Source organism: Acomys minous (assembly GCF_964271855.1).
Source record: "Acomys minous genome assembly, chromosome: 8".
NCBI classification, from domain to species: Eukaryota; Metazoa; Chordata; class Mammalia; order Rodentia; family Muridae; genus Acomys; species Acomys minous.
Window position 1 is genome coordinate 22145725 of NC_140489.1, and position 21270 is coordinate 22166994.

General features: G+C 36.7%; 1 long non-coding RNA gene across 1 annotated transcript in view; it reads right to left on the minus strand.

The window, feature by feature from the left end:
• Positions 1-203: 203 nt before the first annotated feature.
• LOC311603462 overlaps positions 204-21270 on the minus strand; it is a 41683-nt gene continuing 20616 nt past the window's right edge. The window contains exons 3-5 of the long non-coding RNA XR_014781077.1: positions 4240-4390; positions 2281-2554; positions 204-323 (exon numbers count right to left, since the gene is read on the minus strand). This is a non-coding gene — a long non-coding RNA (uncharacterized lncRNA). The remainder of the gene's footprint in view (positions 324-2280; positions 2555-4239; positions 4391-21270) is intronic.

The window sequence follows — 21270 nt, forward strand, 5'->3', positions numbered from 1 at the left end:
TTTAATATAAATGCATATGTAAAATTAAATAATATGAAAAGGAAAACCACATTTATACAAATGATATTGACTGCACTGAAATAAGGGTTAACAAACAGAAGACAATTAAAACTTCATCCTTTATTTGGGGCCAGTCTGAGAAAGCATAATATTGCTCACCTTGTATGAATGCTGGAATCCTAGAAACTTGGAGAGAGATGGTCCTAAAGAATATTGTCCACAGGAAATCCACTCAAATTTAAGTGCAAACTCTAAGGTATCTTTTAACTGTGATATGAAAACATATGCTGCTTATCTTCCTTTATCTCTGCTCTGGATAGTGTCTAGGAGGAAGAATATTTAAGACAGCATAGAAAAGTCTTATTTCCTGCTTGTTTCCAGATATGTTCCCCCAGTAAAATACACCACTGGGACACAGGAGGGTAAAGGTAGACAAAGCTATGGTTATTTTTCTGCTCTGAACATTTTTGAATAAAATTTATATCTATGATAGGAGCTCAGTCCTCACAGAACTGGATCTCCTTCTCTCAAATATTCTACACCCAATAGACATTATTTATTCATCTCCTTATATTTTCTCCATAGCCTTTAGTTGTTCCGTGTTGCTAATCCATTATTGCTTTACTGTTTTTACTCCTTCAATGCTCTCCTCCCCTGGAAGGTAAGGAGCCTTAGTGTTACTATTCTTGCCTCTCACTTGGAAAGAGGAAAGATAAATATTCCTTTTATTTTACTTACCTAATCTGTTTTAACTCTTACCTGCCTTCTATGTTGGGGTAAGAGACCTAAACTATTAGTATCTGTTTTGAACCCAGGTTATTTGATTGGGTTAAAATGAGATAAATCATAAGCAAACAGATGAATTGCTAGAAATATACTATTTTCACACACACACACACACACACACACACACACACACACACACAATTTAATGTGATATGAGTAAATGAATACCTGGAGTGGTTTCTAGTTATTCTAGAGAATATATTAACAGTAAGTGACGTAGTATGATTAATAAATTAAAGATCTCTAAACATTCAGATAAATAGATTTTTGTCAGGAATAGGAGAATGAAATGGTGAGAACATAGTTAGTGCCTGAAATGATCTGACAATTGTAAATATTGCCCAAAACATCAATGACTTAACCAGGTCTATAAAGAAGACATCCTGATAAAAGAAGCCCCTAGCAGAAATGGTCATTGTTACACATCAGGAAAAAATTCAAAGTTATATAGCTATACAGAAAGAACATATGTGCCTTACACTTTGAGTATATGATTAAAGACTTGTAGTTCCAATAATGTACTGTTTCTGAGCAATCTGGAAGCTCTGAATAAAGTGGTTTTAAATATTTGCATTGAAGTACTTGAAATATGTTCTTTCATGGTGTTAGCCTTTTGCTTCAGCCATAGGTTCACCCAACATTATTAAATTTTAAAATTACACTATGACTTTTCATAAGTAGTGCAGTTATAGCTTCTGATTTATACAGCACTTTTCATCCATAGAACCATTAAAGCCCCGTTTTCCAATTCAATTGTGCTTATAGTAAAATATATCAAGTGATGTGTGTATATTAAACATGTATACATATATAAAGTTATATACATTTTCCTTGATTTTTATACTGTCTATTTCTTGAAATAATTCAGTGCAGGCCAAAATGAAAATTCAAGAAGAATTGTAATATATGATGGTATTTTTATCAACAGGAGTTTATATATGTCAAAAATTTCCCTATATTTTAATCATTCTGGAGCACATTCTCTGATCTGTATGAGGCTCAATTCTATGTGGATTTATCATATATATATATATATATATATATATATATATATATATATATATATATATAGTAGTTTACAAGCTCTTTACAAGGGCAGAAAAAATAAACTATATAAAGGTTTAAAGGTTGCAAGTCATTCTGCCTACTCTTCCACCTATATAGGCCCAAGTGACAGACATTTCACCTTCCTGTGATCTATTCCCATTTTCTCCAGAATTTTAAAAGGTAATAATCTTACATAGGATTGTAAGATTAAAGAGAATAAAGAAACCTATGCCATATATCAAGAACTTTAATCTTAAATAAACTACTAACCTGATATTGAACCAATGAAATAAAGGTCTAGTTCTACCCTAAGAAAATATCACATATTGTTGTCTATGAATCGATCCTCAAGAATATTTTCTTAAATTTTTCCAAAGTGAAATCTACAGTACTCTCCTATTCCAAGGTTTTTTAGGCTTCCTATAGTTCCCTGTGTATTACTGATACCTTGCTGGCTGTCCCACATCCAGTCTGGTATAGCCATTGATGTCATCCAGTTTCAGCTCATGGTGGTGAGAATCCGTGAGTGTCATCTCCAGCATTTCAGGGATACATAATCTCACAGAATACTCTCCAATTCTCTGGATATTACAGCCAATACATCCCTTCTTCAGCAATGTTTCCCGAGTCTTAAGTTAGGAGTGTTTTTGTAGATGTGTCTGCTGAGACTGGGCTCCAAAACTGCATATTGGTGGTGGTAGATTTCTGGAGTTGTCTCAGTCTGTTACAAAAATAAGTTTCCTTCATGAGGGATGGAGACTATACTTATCTATGGGTGTAAGAGAAAATGTTAGGATATAGTTAAGGTATAGTCTATGAAACTAATGGTTGTAAAATCTTCTATAATAGCCATTACTTCATTAGTAGTGAGTAATTTTCTAGGTTCCAGGTACCATACATAATTTTCCTGTTGAGGCAGTCTTAGGTCTTGTATAGAGCTATTAATTAGTACCAAGTTATATGTGCAACTATTTCTACCTTACAGTGATTATGTTATACTCTTGGATGATGTGATTCATAACATTATAGTTAGGTAAGACTCTTGATCGGCTCCCCCATATGAAAGCTTGCATGATGCATTCTGGTACCATGAAAACTAGTCCTATGAGAGGGGACAGTCATCACTTCCAGTTCCTGGGGGTCTGGGGCTCTGTTGCTGAAGTGCACGCTGATACTGTTTTCAAAAATCTGTACAAAGAGAGCCAGGTGTGGTGGCACCCACAGGTAGTTCCAGCACTCAGGGAGCCAGAGGCAGTCTGATCTCTGTAAGTTTGAAGACAGCCTAGTTTACAAAGTGAGTATAGGAGAGCCATGGCTACACAGAGAAATCCTGTTTTGAAACAAAACAAAACAAAATAAAATGTTGTCTAAAGAAATCTGTTATTTTTTAACAGAATACCAAAGAAGATACACAGTGTAGGAATACTAAGGAGACAAACTATAACTCACAGTATGATGGAGTTAAAATGTTCTCATTCCTGTACATAATGATATTTATGCTTACTTATTATCAGCTTACATAATAATAGGTGTGTGTGTGTGCGTGTGTGTGTGTGTGTGTGTGTGTGTGTGTGTGTGTGTGTTTTAGACTGTGACAACAAGCACAAGGACTATAGCTTATTAAGCCCGCAGAAGATTGTATCAGGGAAATCTAAGAAAAGTCTTAATAAAAAACTAAAACTTGCACAAGACTCCCCAAACTCCACCTAAAGCTTAGCTGTGACTCTTAGCGTCTGCTGCAGAGTGGGCCATGTCGGAGGACAGCTCTGTTAGACTCCTATCTGCAGTCAAAACAGAGTAACATTAATTGTATCAGGAATTGGCTCTGTCCCATGGGTTGGGCCTCACTTGGGCCAGGCGTTAACTGGACAATGCATCAGTCTCTATTTCTATGTATGCTCATCTTGGAGGCAGGGTAAGATTTGGGCCAAAAGTCTTGTAGGTCGATTGATGTTCCCCTCCCACCACTATAGGCTGTGCCTGCTTAGAGGGTAGAATCCTCTGTCTCCACATCCCCATTAGCTAGGAGGCTCAGCTAGAGACATCCCCATACCCTCCTGGTATCCTACCTTGTCATAGGTCTCCACCTTGTGTCAGTGATGCCCCTGCCCTTGGTTTCCCTGTGCTCTCCAAGCCCTCTCACCTCCCTTTCCAACTCTCCCCATATCTGATTTCTCCCTTCCCTTCCCTCCCCACACTTTCTCCTACCCAGTTCCTTTGTTATATCCACTTCTGCTGTCTATTCTACTTCCGCATCTGAGTGAGAATTCAAGGAGGGCCTCCCTTGGGTCCTCCTTGTCACTTAGCTTCTTCAGCTCTGTGAGTTGTAGTATGGCTTTTCTGTAATATACGTCTAACATCTGCATATAAATGAGTACATACCATGTCTTTCATGGTCTGGGTTACCTTATTCAGGAGGATATATTCCAGTTCCAACTAATTGCTTGCAAATTTCATGATTTTCTTGTTTTTGATAGCTGAGTAGTATTCCATTGTGTAACTGCACCAGTTCTGATATGACTTGATCTGCTGGGGTGGGTTTGTGTGTTGGGGGAATCTAGGTTTTGAGGAGAAGGGAAAGGGCCATAGGGGAAGAGTGTGGGAGTGAGGGACAGGGAGGGAAGGAAGGAAGGGTAAAATTGGGATATAAAGTGAATATATAATTTTTTTAAAAAATTAAAGAAAGAACAAGCTATAACTAATACTATCTTGGCCACATTTCACTAAATATTTTAAAAGGAAGTATTTTTTGCTGTTGAACTAATAATCACTCTGTGTTTGACACTTATTCTAAATGGGAACAGCTCAAATGGAAGCTGCAACCTATTGGGAAGGATGATAAATATACAAACAGTTCAATTGAGAGTACAGAATATGAAGTCTGATCTTTCAGAGCTTACCCCCAAAAGGAAGAATAGAGCTAATGAAGTCTGGGCTCAATTTAAAAATGCTCCCAGGATTTTACCATCTGGTAAAGGGAGAAAAAAGTTGAGGAGAGAAAGTGAATAAACCGTGTTCCATCTGAGGCTCAGTGGCTCTATTACCCAACAAGAATAACTGTCAGAATTTCGGTTCCTGATGGTGCTACAGATTAGATGTTTCACAATGTGGTATTCAAATATTGGCAGAGCATAAATAAACACTGAAATACAATGTTTTCCTGGCAAAAGAAGCCTTGAATAGAAACAAAACCAAAGCAGAAAATAAAAAGGGTCAAAGACCTTAATTCTCTGTGGGTGGGTATTCATATGCACACAGCCATAAGTGTTTAGATCCATTACTATTTCATATCTTACAAATTTGGCATTCAATATAATGAATATGTTTGATATGAATCCATGAATTGTTATGGTAGGTACTCCAGTTTATATATTTAACCAACAATTTAATTTTTTATGTATGTCTATGTGTGTGTGTGTTTGGTGTATGTATCTGTGTTTAAGCATGCGGGGGCTTAAATGGGTGCACATGTGAGCATATGCACAGACATAGAGGCCAAAGATCAGCATCAGGTCTTTCTCCATTTTTCTAAACATTGCATGTAAAGGCAGTCTCCTGCTGAATATAGATATTACCACTTCAGCCAGCTTGTTCCAAGAATTTACTCTGTCTGCTTCCCAGATACTTGTACTTTAGACGGCCATAATGCCAGCTAAACTTTTGCTAGCGTTCTGGCCATTTGTGAATGGATCCTCACATTTGATTGATAAGCACTAAATACCCTGACTCATTTTCTCATATATTTCAATTTGGAATGTTTCCTTTTATAGCTATGTAAAAATGATAGCCTACAGAGTGTTACTTTGTATGAGCCTAAAGAAAGCATATGCGTATATTAGAGGAATTTGGCATATGTGTGTCTAGCAGTACATTCAACTTTTGTCAATTTATTTTTTCTGTGTTTATTTACTGAAAATAGGTTTTTTAATACAATATATTCTGATTCTGTTTTCTTCACTTCCAACTTCTCCCAGGCCCTCACTTCTCTTCTAAAGGACCCTCTCATTTCTGTCTCTTTTTAAGAAAATGGGCATCTAAAGAATAATAATCACATATAATACAACATGAAAATAAAAGCAAGCAAAATCCATTAGAATGAAACAAACAGAAGAAAAGTACAAAAGGAAAAGCCCAGGAAACTTATGTAGATGCCATTAACCCATGAAAATTTCATTAAATCATTAAATCACAAGACATATTAAACATGCAAATGAACTTTGAGGTTAAAAATAAAATGATCCAAATCAACATTATGAGACAATCATTGAATTCATTTTGTGTTTGCTGTCCCTGTCCCATGCTGGACATGGGGACTACCCTTAGAATATTTTTTTTTATTTCAAGCAAGACTTCTTTAGAACAAATGATTTTTTTTCATTTATGAGCAATTATCAATTGGAGATTGCTTTTGTGTTAGGTATGAAGGCTTACATCCTCTTCTGTCAGTGCTAGGACCTCATCTGGTGCAGACTCATACATATACTGCAGAATACTCATTGCAGAATTCATGACACATCATGCAAATATTCTAATTATACATCACTGAATTAGTAAATTTGTTGCAGTATAACCAAAAAATGATATACATTTAAAGCAAATGATATGAATGAATTCTCTGTAATTATGGCCATCACCTGGATAGACTCGAATCTCTCTTGATCAAAGAGCCAATTTACAGATGCAAACATATAAAGTAACCCATTAAATTAAATCATTTAGAGTAAATGTTATTGACATATTTGTTTGTTTGTGGTATAAACAAACAAACAACTACACCCCCCACATACAAACATAAATACGATAAATGGATGTGCACGAGGACAACAAGACAAAATGGCTTCCATATATGTCTCCTACTTTCTAGGAACAGCTTTTAAGCTGCATACTAAGCAGACATGCTACACATATTACCAGTCTCTAAATTACTCTAATAAATACGCTGCTGTACTTGTGAGTCATGTTAAACATTTAAGTAAATATGTCAATAAGCATAAAGTATATAATCTTAAATAGGTTTCACGTTGAACTGTTTTAGAAGTTTCAACGGAAAGCAAAGAAACGTGTAGCTTCTGCTTATAACAATTGACGTCCTTGCTAGGCATATTAGAACATAACTCTAGCCCTAGCTACTGAGGTAGTGATGAGGAGTATCATAATTCTGAGGATTTTGGAAGCAATTTAGAAGATACGGTTAATATTAAGAGGAAATTAAATTGAAAGAATGGCATCACATCTCTGCAGGAGAATTCTTGATTAACACTCATGAAGCTACGTATCAATACTCAGTATAAAATCAATAATAAAATGAAGTAATATTATTCCAGAAAAACTGCACCCATTACTGAGAGCACATGCAATCTCATGGGAGTCAGATGATCCTGCAAAAGCTCATAGGGGTATTGTAGTACTGGAAAAAGTGTTATTGCCCATCTATTAAAAACTCGAAGTTAAATGCATAGTGGATATGTTAGTTAGTATACACAGGCTTTTACCTACTTTATTGTGTTCTTTTTCCCTACTTCCCTGCACTACTCTAATCCTTTTCAACTCCTCAACACTATGTAGGAGAGAGAAAAAAACAGAAGGTAGAGGAGGCATAAATCTCTTAAGACTACTTCCTGCTGATTAGTGGTGTCAAGTTCCTTTGGGTAAGTCCAATATTCATTGTCAGGATAACTCCAAGCAACAACCAGCAGTCCAGCAAATAGCAACAGCAGCAAAGGTAGAAGGAAAAACCAACAGCAGCAAGGATGAGCAGTAGCCAGGGCAACAACATGGGGAGAAACAGCTCCACAGATATATGGACTTTCACATTTATAACCTCTCAAGGGTCCACAAAACATTAACTACCTTCAAATGGCAAAATCAGGCCCTTCCCAGAGCATGACACAAATTATTGCTGCTGTGTCAATCTGAAGCAGCCTTGTAACCCATACCTGGGATTAAAAGAAAAAAATATTTATAACATAACTGTCATTTTCAAGAAACCAAAATTCTCATTACATTTTCCTTTTCTGCATTAAGCCATTAATTGGACTGTGTTTAGAGAAAAATTATAAACAGAAACATTTTAAATAAACTAAACACTTTTCAAATCAGCAGTTAAGATTTTCAGAAGACTTTGCCTGCTCAATTCTAATTTTTGTAAGTGTTGATGGTATCTACGTCTTTTCATTCCCTGTAGAAACATAAACAAAACTGCATCCCCAAAGCAAAACCAGTGCACGATTCCAAACTGATGGTAGGACATCCTTATAGTATATAGGTTTTTTTTTAAATTCAAAATTTTTTTTATAACCCAGTATATCTCAGCTATTATTGTTCCTTTATTATTAACATTCAGAAAATTTAATTATTTAACCTGCCTCTGAGGGTCTTTACTCTTCTTTTTTGCTTTATGAGCATTTATTTTAAAATAAAGTCAGATTGTCCTACAACTCCTTGTTCTGTAGTATTGTGTGGTATACTCTTAATGTGATTTATATTATAATAGGCAAAGAATGGTTTTATCTCACTGGAGACATGTAGGAGCATTGTCAGTCTTAATTTGCATAGGTATCCCCAAAATAGCCATTATTTCTTAACTTTATTTTATTTTAGCAATTTATACAGATTACATCTGAATTGCTATCTCATCACTTGTAGCCCCCTCTTCCTCCCTCCAAGTTGCTTTCATCCAATTCCCCTCCCCTAGTTCTATGACCCAGCTGTATTTCCTCCCCCGCTATATGGTCATTGCGCATTATTTCTAATAAATTTGTACTTACAGAAACAACTTTTTAAGAAGTCAAAGCAGTTGCCTATAATCACCCTGAATATGTATCAATGGTATAGTATATAAACTTTATTTTTACAAATTCTGCAATATGGAACACATCCATTTGTGATATTTTATTATTATTATTTTGCATTGCTAAGGTTACTTCCAGTGGTTAATGGACTTTGATTATATGTGGAAACTTCGATCCAGTAGCAGGTGAGAGAGACAGAGTCATTCATATACTGACTAAGAATATCAGCACTGAGGTACTGATCTAGCCTTATTGTGCAGTAGCAAGATTTTTGATTTAGCATTTGGATCAATGGGGAACTTCAAAATGACTATATCTGGTGACCAGGCAAGTCTTCCCATGAAGTGGTGGGAACAGCACAGCACCTACAAAAACCTTCAGATGAAAATTTTCCTGCCAACAAGATATGCAGGGATAAAGATGGAGCATTAATTGAGGGAAATGGCCAATCAATGACAAGCCCAACTTGAGACCCATCCCATGAGACAGAAACTACCCCTGGCACTATTCATGATATTCTGCAATATTTACAGGCAGGAGCCTACCACAACTGTCCTCTGAGAGGCTCCACCAAGCAGCTGGTGGAAACACATGCAAAGATGCTAAATAAACATTAGACCTTGATTCTGAAACCTTGAGGAATAGAGGAAGAAGGATTGAAGGAGCCAGAGAGGTCAAGGACAGCACAAGAAGACCTACAGAATCAACTAACCTGGGCACATAGGGGCTCAAAGAAACTGAACCACCAACCAAAGAGAATACATGAAACTGACCTAGTATACCCACACATATTTAATAGTTATGTAGCTTGGTTTTCATGTATGCTTCCTAACAACTAGAGTAGAGGGGGTGCTTCTGACTCTGTTTCCTGCCTTTGGATCTCTTTCTCCTTACTGGGCTGCCTTGTCTACCTTCAGTGGGAGAAAATATGCTTAGTCCTGCTGCAACTTGATATGCAACGGCAGGCTGAGACCCATGAGAGACCTCTCCTTCTCTGAGGAAGAAGGGATGGAGGAAGTGAGGTGGGGAGATGAAAGGAAGGGACAAGGAGGATAGGAAGGTGGGGAAGCTGCCATCAGAATGTGAAGTAAATATATTAATTAATAAAAAAAGATTTCCAAAGAATTAACACAGATATATATTAAAAAATAAATGTTGGACTGGTCTGTTGTTTATAGCAATGGAAGGTTTTCTTCTTATGGTTATATTCTCAGATTCTTAAAGAAAATTTTCTCTGTGTAAATGGTATAAATTAAACACTTGCTGCAGTTCTTTTTATACGTCATCCACATAGTAATGGCTATTACAATCTCTTCTTCTCAGTAACAGTAATAATAGCTCAGGATCATATCATATCAACTCTCAGAACCTATGGTTTGTGCTGTAATTAGAATTATGAAGGGAATCAACTCTCAGTAGCATTGTAAGTATTAATGATTAGGATCTCTCTAGACCTCAGCTTATAATTACATAGCTTACTGTTATGATGGCCATTGTAAAGATTATTTACTGACACTTGCAAAAGAGACGTATGGGACTTCTAGGCTAATTTAGTTTGACCTTCACTTTATTACACCATCAACTACTTTTTGATCCTCAGCTTTAGGTATCCCATTGGTATTCAGACACATCTGCCAAGTGTTAGGTTCATGAAAATGACAGGCTTAAAATATATATGCAAAATGAGTATAGTCAGAATTAAGAAAAAAAAAAGGATACAGCCATTTGGGAAAGTATTTGGCAGTTCTTTGAAAGATTAGACAGGGTTTCCTGTGTGATCCTGCATTTCTCCTCTCCATTATCTTCATAGATATTTCAAATATTCTTATAGCAATATAGGATTGTATATAGCAAAAAGGAATTATATGGATATAATTCAAGTATCCAATGACACAAGAAAAATAGATAAAGTGTATAGTATCCATTCAGGGGAATATTATTTGTCCATAAAAATCCTCAGATAATTATTAATATCCAGGACAATTATTACATGAAAGACTGATACATTTAATAAAGTTGATGGGTCTTGACAATAAATGCAAAGTAAAGAATGCAGTCACCAAGAGGTAAATATTATGTAACCCATTTATATGGGATATTTAGACTAGGCTAGTGGGTAGATAAAGAAATTATATCAGTGGTTACCTTGGGCCAGGATGAGAAGTTGTCTGTGTCCCCATCACCATGGTCCAAAATTAAATTGTTTTGACAGTTCATAATCTACTAATATATTTGAAACTATGTATTTTATGATACAAGTAGGTGATTCCATAGTCTGTAAGTTACCTGTGTTGTTTTTAAAATGTGTACTTCATAGCAAAAGATTCATTACAAAATTTCAGCATCAAACCTATGTTTTGGATCCATGTGTTTCTGTTAGGCTTGTCTTACATTGAATGTATGTAAGAGAATATGTATTCTTCCATTTTACCAGACAACAATTTGCGTCATCTTAGTGAGTATTGCATAATTTCACTCTGATATGGTTTCCTTCCCTCAACATTACTTGAAGTGAAATTTTAGAAGCAGCTCATTTCAAAGCAACAGGAACAGACAGAACTGTACCTCACCAAGGATGAGCACAGAAAGGGTAAAGGGATATTTTCCTTAAGGACTTGGCAGATTTCATCCATTGGCTTGGATTGGTGCTATTTTTTGAGACATTATGTTTTATTACTATTAGATAGTAGAGTTTCTTTCCCTGACCTCAACTTCCTCCTGGTTTTATTGCCGACAAACAAGAGTGTGTATCATTTTAGAGGCAGTGTACGGTGAGTCAGCAATGCCTTTCTACAAAGCATTCTAGGAAATTTGGTTTTCTCAAGTCTTTTATTGACCCAACTTTAGCTTTCAGAATAACAATAAAATAAAATTGAATGGAGGGTTATAGACTTTTGAAGACATAGACACAGAAACCTCTTTGTTTTCTTCTTAGAGGTTTGGAAGCAAAGTTGGACAGAAAGAAACAACTCTAATCTTCTGGGGCCACATCTAATAAAATAAAGTCTTATTATAGGATTTGACCCTTGTGCAAGATTGGAAGGCCTGCAATGGTTAGAAATAAGTTTTCTTTCTTGAATGAAAAATACAACTTTTTTCACAGACTTTTTCAATCACACAAATATACTCATAGACCTTCTTTACTCATACTATGAAGCCTGAAATAGAAAGTATCACCAATAACAAAAATAAAACTATACAAAAATATCTTAATAAGAATCTAAACTAATACAAATTATAGCATTATTGATTGCTCAAAAATAGGGGAGGAGCACACCAAGATTGCAAAATTGGGCTGATAAAACCTGGACTGACCAGTCCCTATGGTCTCCCATGCTCTTGGAAGACATCCCTGAGGGGTCTGGACCAGAGTCTGAACTGCAGCCACAACTCAGTAGGATTGAACAGCCAAAGTTGCTCTGTGTAGACTGGTCCGGGCAAGAACCAGACAGTAGGCCACAATGGTACAGGCATGCACAGTTGGGCAGATAAAGCCCAGCCAGTCCAGTCCCCACTGCCAAGCAGGATCTCCCATGAACTTGGGAGGCGCTGGACTGTCCTTAGGGGTCGGGACAGAAAATTAACAGTGGTACCTAATACAGCTGGTCTGAATTGCCTCAGTAGCCTAAACTGTATCAGGCAAAAGCCTACCTCTGCTGACTCAGCCAGGAGCTTAAGATGTAGAGCAAATTTCCTGGAGCAGAAACCAGCCCATCTGCCTGTTCCAGGGAAGAACTCCCTGATCACCACAAGCAAGAACACCTGACCTGTAATCACTCACCAACTATCCAGTCTCAAAGAACAGTGAAGGACATGAGAAGCTACCACCCAACATCAGCGATATCAAGATGAATAAGGGCAGGGTAAGAATGCAAACAACAAAAACCAAAACAACTCCCCATCCTAGCTATATCAAAGAAAGCAGCCCTGAGAACTCAAACATAATCAAAATACAAGAAAATGGTCTCAAATTCTTAGTAATGAATATGATAATGGAAGAAAAAATTAAATCTGTAACCAAATGCAGAAAGAGGCAACCAGTTTGAAGACATAAACGATGCCTATAGAGAGGCACTAGAAGAAATTCAGGAAAAAAAACAGATGAAGGATATAAATAAGACAGTTCAAGATCTGAAGATGAAAATGGAAACAACAATAAAGGCACAGACAGAAGAAAAATGGAATGAGAGAACTTAGAGAAGAAAGCAAACAACACAGAGGTGAGCTTCTCTAACAGAATCCAAGAAATGGAGGAACCAATCTCAGGACTAGAAGACACAATAGTAGAACATGAAGCAACCATCAAAGAGAATGCTAAATCTGAAAAATTCTTGACACAAAACAACTAAGAAATCAAGCACACCATGAAAAGAGGAAACCTGAGAATAATAGGCATTGAGGAAAGAGAAGACACCTGACTCCAAGCTCCAGAAAATATCTTCAACAAAATCATACAAGAAAATATCCACAATTTAAAGAAGGAGATGCATCTAAACATACAAGAGTCCTACATAACACCAAATAAAACAGACTAGAAAAGAAAATCTTCCCACCACTTAATAATCAAAATTGAAAATATAATGAAAACAGACAAATATTAAAAGTGGCAAGAGAAAAAGGCCAAGTAACATATAATGGCAAACCTCTCAGAATTAAACTCGACTACTCAGTAGAGACCATAAAAGCCAGAAGGGCCTGGACAGAGGTCCTGCAAAACCTAGGGGACCATAGATGCCAGAACAGCCTGCTATATTCAGTGTCATAAAAAAACAAATTCAAACAGTACCTATCCACAAATACTGCCTTACAGAAGTTACTAGAAGGAAACCTCCAAACCAAAGTGACAACTTACAACCAAAATTATAAAGAAATTGAAAACATCACATATAAGCAACTTAATGACACATCTCTTAAGGCCCAAGGGGGAAAAAAAAGAAGCAGAAACATCCAAAAGAAGTAGTCGTCTATAAATAATCAAGCTCATGGCTAAAATCAATAAATTAAAAACAAAGAGAACAATTCAGAATCAACAAAATTAGGAGCTGGTTCTTTGAGAAAATCAACAAGATAGAAAAATCATTAGCCAAACTAACTCAAAGGCAGAGAGACACTATCCAAACTAAGAAAATCAGAAATGAAAGGGAGACATAACAGCAGACACTGAAGACATGCAAATAATCATAAGATCCTACTTTAAAGGCATATATGCCACAAAACTTGAAAATCTTAGGAAATGGATAATTTTCTTGATTGATTCCACTTGCCAAAAGTGAAGCAAGATCAGATATACATGTTAAATAGTTCTACTTCTCCTACAGAAAGAGAGGCAGTCATTAATAGTCTAAAAAAAAAAAAAAAAACCTCAGGGCAAAATGGTTTCAGTGCAGAATTCTACCAGACATTCAAAGAATAGCTAATACTGATAGTTTTCAAGCTACTACAAAAGGTAGAAATGAATGGAACACCTATTCATGTTTAAAGTTTTAGAGAGACCTGGGATACCGGGGATACAGGGCACATACCTAAACATACAAAAGGCTCTATACAGCAAGCCAATAGTCAACATAAAATAAAATGGAGATATACTTAAGTAAATTCCTCAAAATTGGGGTCCAGGCCAGGCTTCCCACTTTCTCCATATCTCTTCTATACAGTTCTTGAAGTTCTTGCCGGAGCAATAAGACAACAGATGGGAAAGGAGGAAGTCAAATTATGTCTATTTGCATATGATATGATAATGTACATAAGTGACACCCAAAATTCAACCAGAGAACTCCTACAGCTGATAAATAACTTCAGCAAATTGGATGGATACAAAATAAACACAAAAAAGACAATAACTTCCTATATACAAATGACAGTCACGCAGAGGAAGATATTAGGGAAACTACACCCTTAATGATAGCCATCAGAAATAAAATATCTAGGAGTAACTAACCAAGCAAGAGAAGGACTTGTTTGATAAAAACTTCAAATCTCTGAAGAAAGACATTGAAGGTGAGATCAGATGATGGAAATATCTCCCTTGTTCAGGTATCAGGAAAATTAATATAGTAAAAATGGCCATCTTACCAAAAGCAGTTTAGAAATTCAATGCAATCCCTATCAAAATACCTACACAATTTTTAAAAGACATTGAAAGACCAATTCTCAATTTCATAGGGAAAAACAAAAAACCTAGAATAGCTAAAATAATCCTATACAATAAAATATCCTCCATTCCTGATCTCAAGCTGAACTATAGAACAACAGTAATTAAAACAGTATGGTAATGGCACAGCAATAGGCTGATTGATCAAAGGAATCGATTCGAAGACCCAGAAATGAGTCCACACACATAGGGTCTCTTGATTTTTGACAAAGAAGCCAAATCTATTCAATGGAAAATGGATAGCATCTTCAAGAAATTGTGCTGGCTAACTGGATGTCTACATGTAGAAAAATGCAATTAGATACACCTTTATCACCATGCACAAATTCAAGTCCAATTGGATTAAAAGCCTCAAGATAAAGCCAGAGACACTAAATCAGTTAGAAAAAAAAGTGGGAAAGAGCCTGGAGCACATTGGCACAGGAGACAACTTCTTGAACAGAACATCAACAACCCAGGCTTTAAGGGACTTAATGAGGCTGAGAAGCTTCTGTAAGGCAGAAGCCATAGTTAACAGAACAAAGCGACAGCCTACAGACTTGGAAAAGATCTTCACCAACACTACATCTGACAGAGGTCTAATATCCAATATATATAAAGAACTCAAGAAACTAAACACCACCAAACCAAATAACCCAATTATGAAATGGGGCTCACAGCAAAACAGAAAAATCTCAGCAGAGGAATATTGAATGGCTGAGAAACACTTAAAGAAATACTCAGTGTCTTTTGTCATCAGAGCAATGCAAATCATAATGACTCTGAGATTCCATCTTACGATCATCAGAATGGCTAAGATCAAATATTCAAGTGAAACCACATGTGGGGAAGGATGTGGAGAAAAAGGAACACTCCTTCATTGCTGGTGGGAATGCAAACTTACAACCACTTTGGAAATCTATTTTAAATTTCTTTAATATGAATGTTCTTGGTCATTCTGATGCAGAATGGTTATAGCATCCTAAAACTGAGAATGCCTATGCTCAGGTTAAATGGAAAGATCCTCTTATGGCATGGCCCTGATCTGGTGTTAATATGGGGACAAGGGTATGTTTGTGTTTTCCCACAGAATGCTGAAAATTCCAGATGGTTGCCAGAAAAGCTAGTGTGTTTTGCTAGAACCAAATATAAGATGGCTGATGCTTTGGATGATGGAGAAGATGTGTCAGATGATGCAGACTGATGGAGAGCTGTATTGGACCTATCTTCTAGATCCTCCACTTTTACATCCTGCAATTTGGGAAGGAAGAGAAATCACGGTACTGGTGAATGCTTTATGTTTGTTCGCACATCCTGCCCCAATGAGGTCGAATACACAGTAATTATCAAGATTTAATTATTTAGGTTTTGGAAAAAGGTTGCCCATGTGTTTTACAAAAAATACTTCTCCACCTGGTTGTGTTGGAGTCTATAATCTTAGTCTCCTTGGATGTGGAGCAATGTGCACCAATGTTGAACTGCTATTTTGCAAAACTGTAAACTTCTTGAAATTTTCCTGTTTTCTATTTATAATATAATTGACAAAAAGAAAGTATCATAAAATCCAACTGACAGAATTTTTAAAAGAAATTTTATCTATTTTTATATCTAACATCAATTTTTCTATCATCTATTTATATAACTCACCAATATTTTCTCTCATCTATTACGTATGTGTTATTAACATGTTATTTAGTCCTACCTTTATTACTCATGTATACAATATATGTATTTTTTCATCTATCTACCAATCATATATATATATATCATCAATCTATCAATCAATCATTTGTCTAACCTTCTGGAAGGAACTCCAGATGTCTGTTCACTGAACAATTAATTGTGTCGCACTTAGTACCTGCTGGCATCATCTTTGATGACAAGATAATCAAAAAAGATATAAATCAGGTTAAGAATATCAAAGAGTTCTGGAGTCTGACTGAGCAAATGATGGTACCAAGTCCAGGCATGTGTATTAATCACGGTATTGATTACCTGTCTGAATCTGACAAAGTGTAGGCTAGTTAGATGAAAGTTGTTGAAATAAAGAGGGGATAAAGCAGAATCAGAATTGCAATGACAAGATCCAATTGGTAAAAGAGATTTAGAAGAGTATTAGAATGTACATGAAAGTGAGGTTGCATAAATTAAAGGAAAGACAAATATAAGGAAAGCATACACAAGAGGTGAAAAATACTATGTATTTGTGGGCTGCTGTATATATTTAATTATTACAAAATTTTAAATTATGATCATTAATCCATTATTAGAAAATGTCCCTAATATTTATTTATCTAAAATAATTCTAGCACAGATTTCACATGAATTTTTCTAGTTAAAATAAAATGTACAATGTTAGTAGTTTATATTAATAATTTTAAAAACAGTATTTCATTATGAAAATAAGTAATATATTATTATATATATTTTGTTACTACATTTTAGTTTTGGTCATTTTTTGGTCTAGGTGTGTTCAGTGAAGACAAATCACATATGGTTAAAACACAATTTGATTGTATAAATCACTGAACTTTAAAGTGACACTATGAAACTCGGCAAATTGGCACTAAACCCAAAGGGTATCTGACCTGCTGGATGGAGACTGGAGACCATGGTGGGAGCTACACACCACAGACCTGAAGAACACTAGGTGAGGGGGGTCCGCAAAGTGCAGAGCATAGGCAGGTCCTGCCTTGGGCTACCTAACTGACCCATGGAGGACAGGTGATCTGTTCCCAGAGTCTGGACCCATTCCTGCCAATGAGCTGCTACCTTGCACTATATCAGGGACTCTGTATCTGAGACTGAACTGTGGGAGGCAAAACTCCATCCTGGAGCTGCTGGCCTGAGAAAAATGCAGGAAATGGATGGTTCTGACTTCAGACTGACCCTTAAGCCCTGAGAAAGCCCCAGGGGCTGATGATCACAGTGGCATAAAACCAAAGCCCAGTGCTCAGCATTGTTGCATTCCCTGCTTTCTCTGTCTTTCTCCTGGATCTGTAGGCCCACTAGCCCAGGGGGACTAGAGAGTGTTGATTGGTGCCAGTCCACTGAGGGACCCAGTGCCAAAACAGGGGCCAAGAAAGCTGTAGACACACCCTCCAGATACATCTCCAAAGATGCACACTTGGGTTGAATGATCTAAGCCCAAGGAGGACAGGTGACAAGGTCCTAGAGTCAGGACTATTTCCTGCCAGTGAGCTGCTACCTCATGTTATATCAGAGTCTTGGTATCTGAGACTGAACTGTGGGTGGTGTAACTCCAGCCTGGAGTTACTGGCCTGGGAAAAATGTAGGAAAATGGGTGGTTCTGACCTCAGACCTAATCTTAAGCCCTAAGAAAGCCCCAAGGATGAGAGTCCACATGGGCACAAAACCAAAGTCCAGCACCAAGTATGCTTGCCTCCCCTGTGCTCTCTGTCTCTCTCCCTGATCTGTGAGCCTGCTGGCCCAGGGGGACCAGAGAATGTAGATCAGGCCGGCCAGTCCACGGAGGGACACAAGACGAACACAGGGGTGGAGACAGCTGTGTACATGCCCTCCAGCTGTAGCTTCAAAGCTGCACACTTGGGCCGACTGATCTAAGGCCACAGGTCAGGGCAGAAATCACCATCCCAGTAGACTGTACACACATACTTGGGCTGAACTGTTCTGGCCTGAGGGGACCAGGCAGAGGCCTCACTAAACACCATGGCTCAGCAGGGGCTCATGCTCTAGGGTGGGTCTGAACTGCTCTGAGGGGAATCAGGCAGAAAACCAGCCACCTGACCAATTTAGGGAGCCATTTCCCAAGCTCTGGCAGAACCTTACCAGCTGCTAAAACCCATCTGGAGTCCCCTAGTGCAAGGTTTTCAATACACTACCTTGAAATGATTCTAGGCCTGCAGAGCATCAGCACCAGCCTCTGATGACCCAGTGGGGAGCCCAGGTTGTGGAACAAAGTCCCTTTGAGGTGAAACCAGGTCACTTTCCTGATCCAGGGAAGGACACCAGAAACTACCGCCCAATGTCAGAGACAGCAAGATGACTAGGGGTCAGCATAAAAAACATAAACAACAAAAAACAAAACAGTATGACATCGCCAGATCCCAACTATCCCAAAGAAATAAACCCTGAGAACTCAAACAAATTTGAAACAGAAGAAAGTAACATCAAATCCATAGCAATGAAGATGATAATGGAAGAAATAAATAAAATCCATAAAGAAATGCAGGAAGATGCAGCCAAACAGATTGAAGACATTAGAGACCTATAGGGGGGCACTGAAAGAAACTCAGGAAAAGACAAACAATCAAATGAAGGAAATCAATAAAGCAGTTCAAGATCTGAAGATGAAAATGGAAACAATGGTAAAAGCACAGACAGATGACATTAGGGGCCAAGAAAACTTAGACAAGAAAGCAAATCTAAGCTTCTCTAAAATAATTCAAAAGATGGAGGAATGAATCTCAGGAGTAGAAGATACTATGGTAGAACTTGAAACAACCACCAAAGAAAATGTTAAATCTGAAAAATTCCTGACCCAAAACATCCAAGAAATCAAGTACACCAGGAAAAGATGAAACCTGAGGATAATAGGCACTGAGAAAAGAGAAGATACCCAGCTCAAAGACCAGAAAAAATTTCAATAAAATTATAGTAGAAATTTTCACCAATTTAAGGAAGGAGAAGCATATAAACATAAAAGAGGTCTAAAGAACACTGAACAGAATAGACATGAAAATAAAATCCTCCCATCACATGACAATCAAAACACAAAATACGCAGAAAAAAGAAAAATGTTAAAAGTGCCAAGAGAAAAGAACCAAGTAACAAATAATGGCAAACTTATCAGAATTGCACCGAACTTCTCAGAAGAGATCATGAAAGCCCAAAGGGCCTAGACAGAGGTCTGGCAAACCCTAAGAGACCACAGATGCTAGGACAGACTACTATATCCAGCAAAACTTTAAATTACCATTGATGGATAAAATAAGATATTCCATGACAAAACCAAATTCAAACAGTACCTATCCACAATTATGGCTTTACAGAAGTTGCTAGAAGGAAAACTTCAACCCAAAGTGACAAATTGCAATGGAAATTACATGAGAGATAGATAACAACAGCAACAGCATCACAAAAACATAACCATACAAACATTCTACTGTAACCAACATCAAAATCAAAGGACTTAACAGTCATTAATATCTCTCAATATGAATGGTCTCAATTCTCCAATAAGAAAACACAGGCTAACTGAATGGATGCATAAACAAGACTCAACATTCTTCTGCATTCAAGAAACACATCTCGCCCACAAGAGTAGACGTTATTTTAGGGTAAAAGGCTGGAAAAAAGGTATTCTAAGGAAATGGACACAAAAGCAAGCTGGTGTAGCCATTTTAATATCTAATAAAATAGTCTTTCAACCAAAATTAATATAAAGAAATGAGGAAAGACGTTTCATACTCAGTAAAGGTAAAGCCAACCAAGATGACATCACAATTCTGAATATCTATGCTCACAATACAAGGGCACCTACATTTGTAAAAGAAATATTAACAAAGCTTAAACCACACATCTTCCCCCTCACACTGATAGTGGGAAACTTCAACATGCCACTGTCATCAAAGGATAGATCATGAAACAGAAACTAAACTGAGAAATAATGACACTAACCAATCTTAAGAATTAAATCGGTCTAACATATATTTACAGAATTTTTCACCCAAACACTAAAGATTGCATCTTATTCTCAGCACCTCACAGAACATTCTCCAAATTTGATCATGTAGTAGGTCAAAAAAAAAAAAAGCCTCAACAGTTACAAGAAAATTGAGATACTTTCTTCTTTCTTATCAGATCATCATGGACTAAATCCAGACTTCAACAACAACAGAAATAACAAAAAGCTTACACACACATGGAAACTAAACAACTCTCTACTTACTGACACAACTGGGTCAGGGAATAAATAAAGAAAAAAATTAAGGACTTCCTAAAATTCAATGAAAATGAAGGAACAACATACACAAATTTATGAGATACACTGAAAACAGTTCTAAGAGGAAAATTCATAGCACAAAGTGTCTTCATAAAGAAATGTGAAACATCTCATATAGGCAACTTAATGACACATCTAGAAGCACTAGGAAAAAAGAAGCAGAAACACACAAGAAGAGTAGATATCTGGAAATAATTAAACTCAAGGCTGAAATCAATAAATTAGAAACAAAGAGAACAATTCAAAGAATTGACAAAACCAGGAGCTGGTTCTTTGAGATTTTCTTAATGATTTCAACAAGATAGATAAACCATTAGCCAAACTAAGTAAAAGGCAGAGAGACAATATCCAAATCCATAAAATCAGAAAACAAAAAAGAGACATAATAACAGACACTGAGGAAATATAAAGAATCATAAGGTCCTACTTCAAAGGCTTGTATGCCACAAAATTTGAAAATCTCATGGAAATGGAAAATTTTCTCAATTGTTTCCACTTGACAAAGTTGAACCAAGATCAGATAAGCAAAT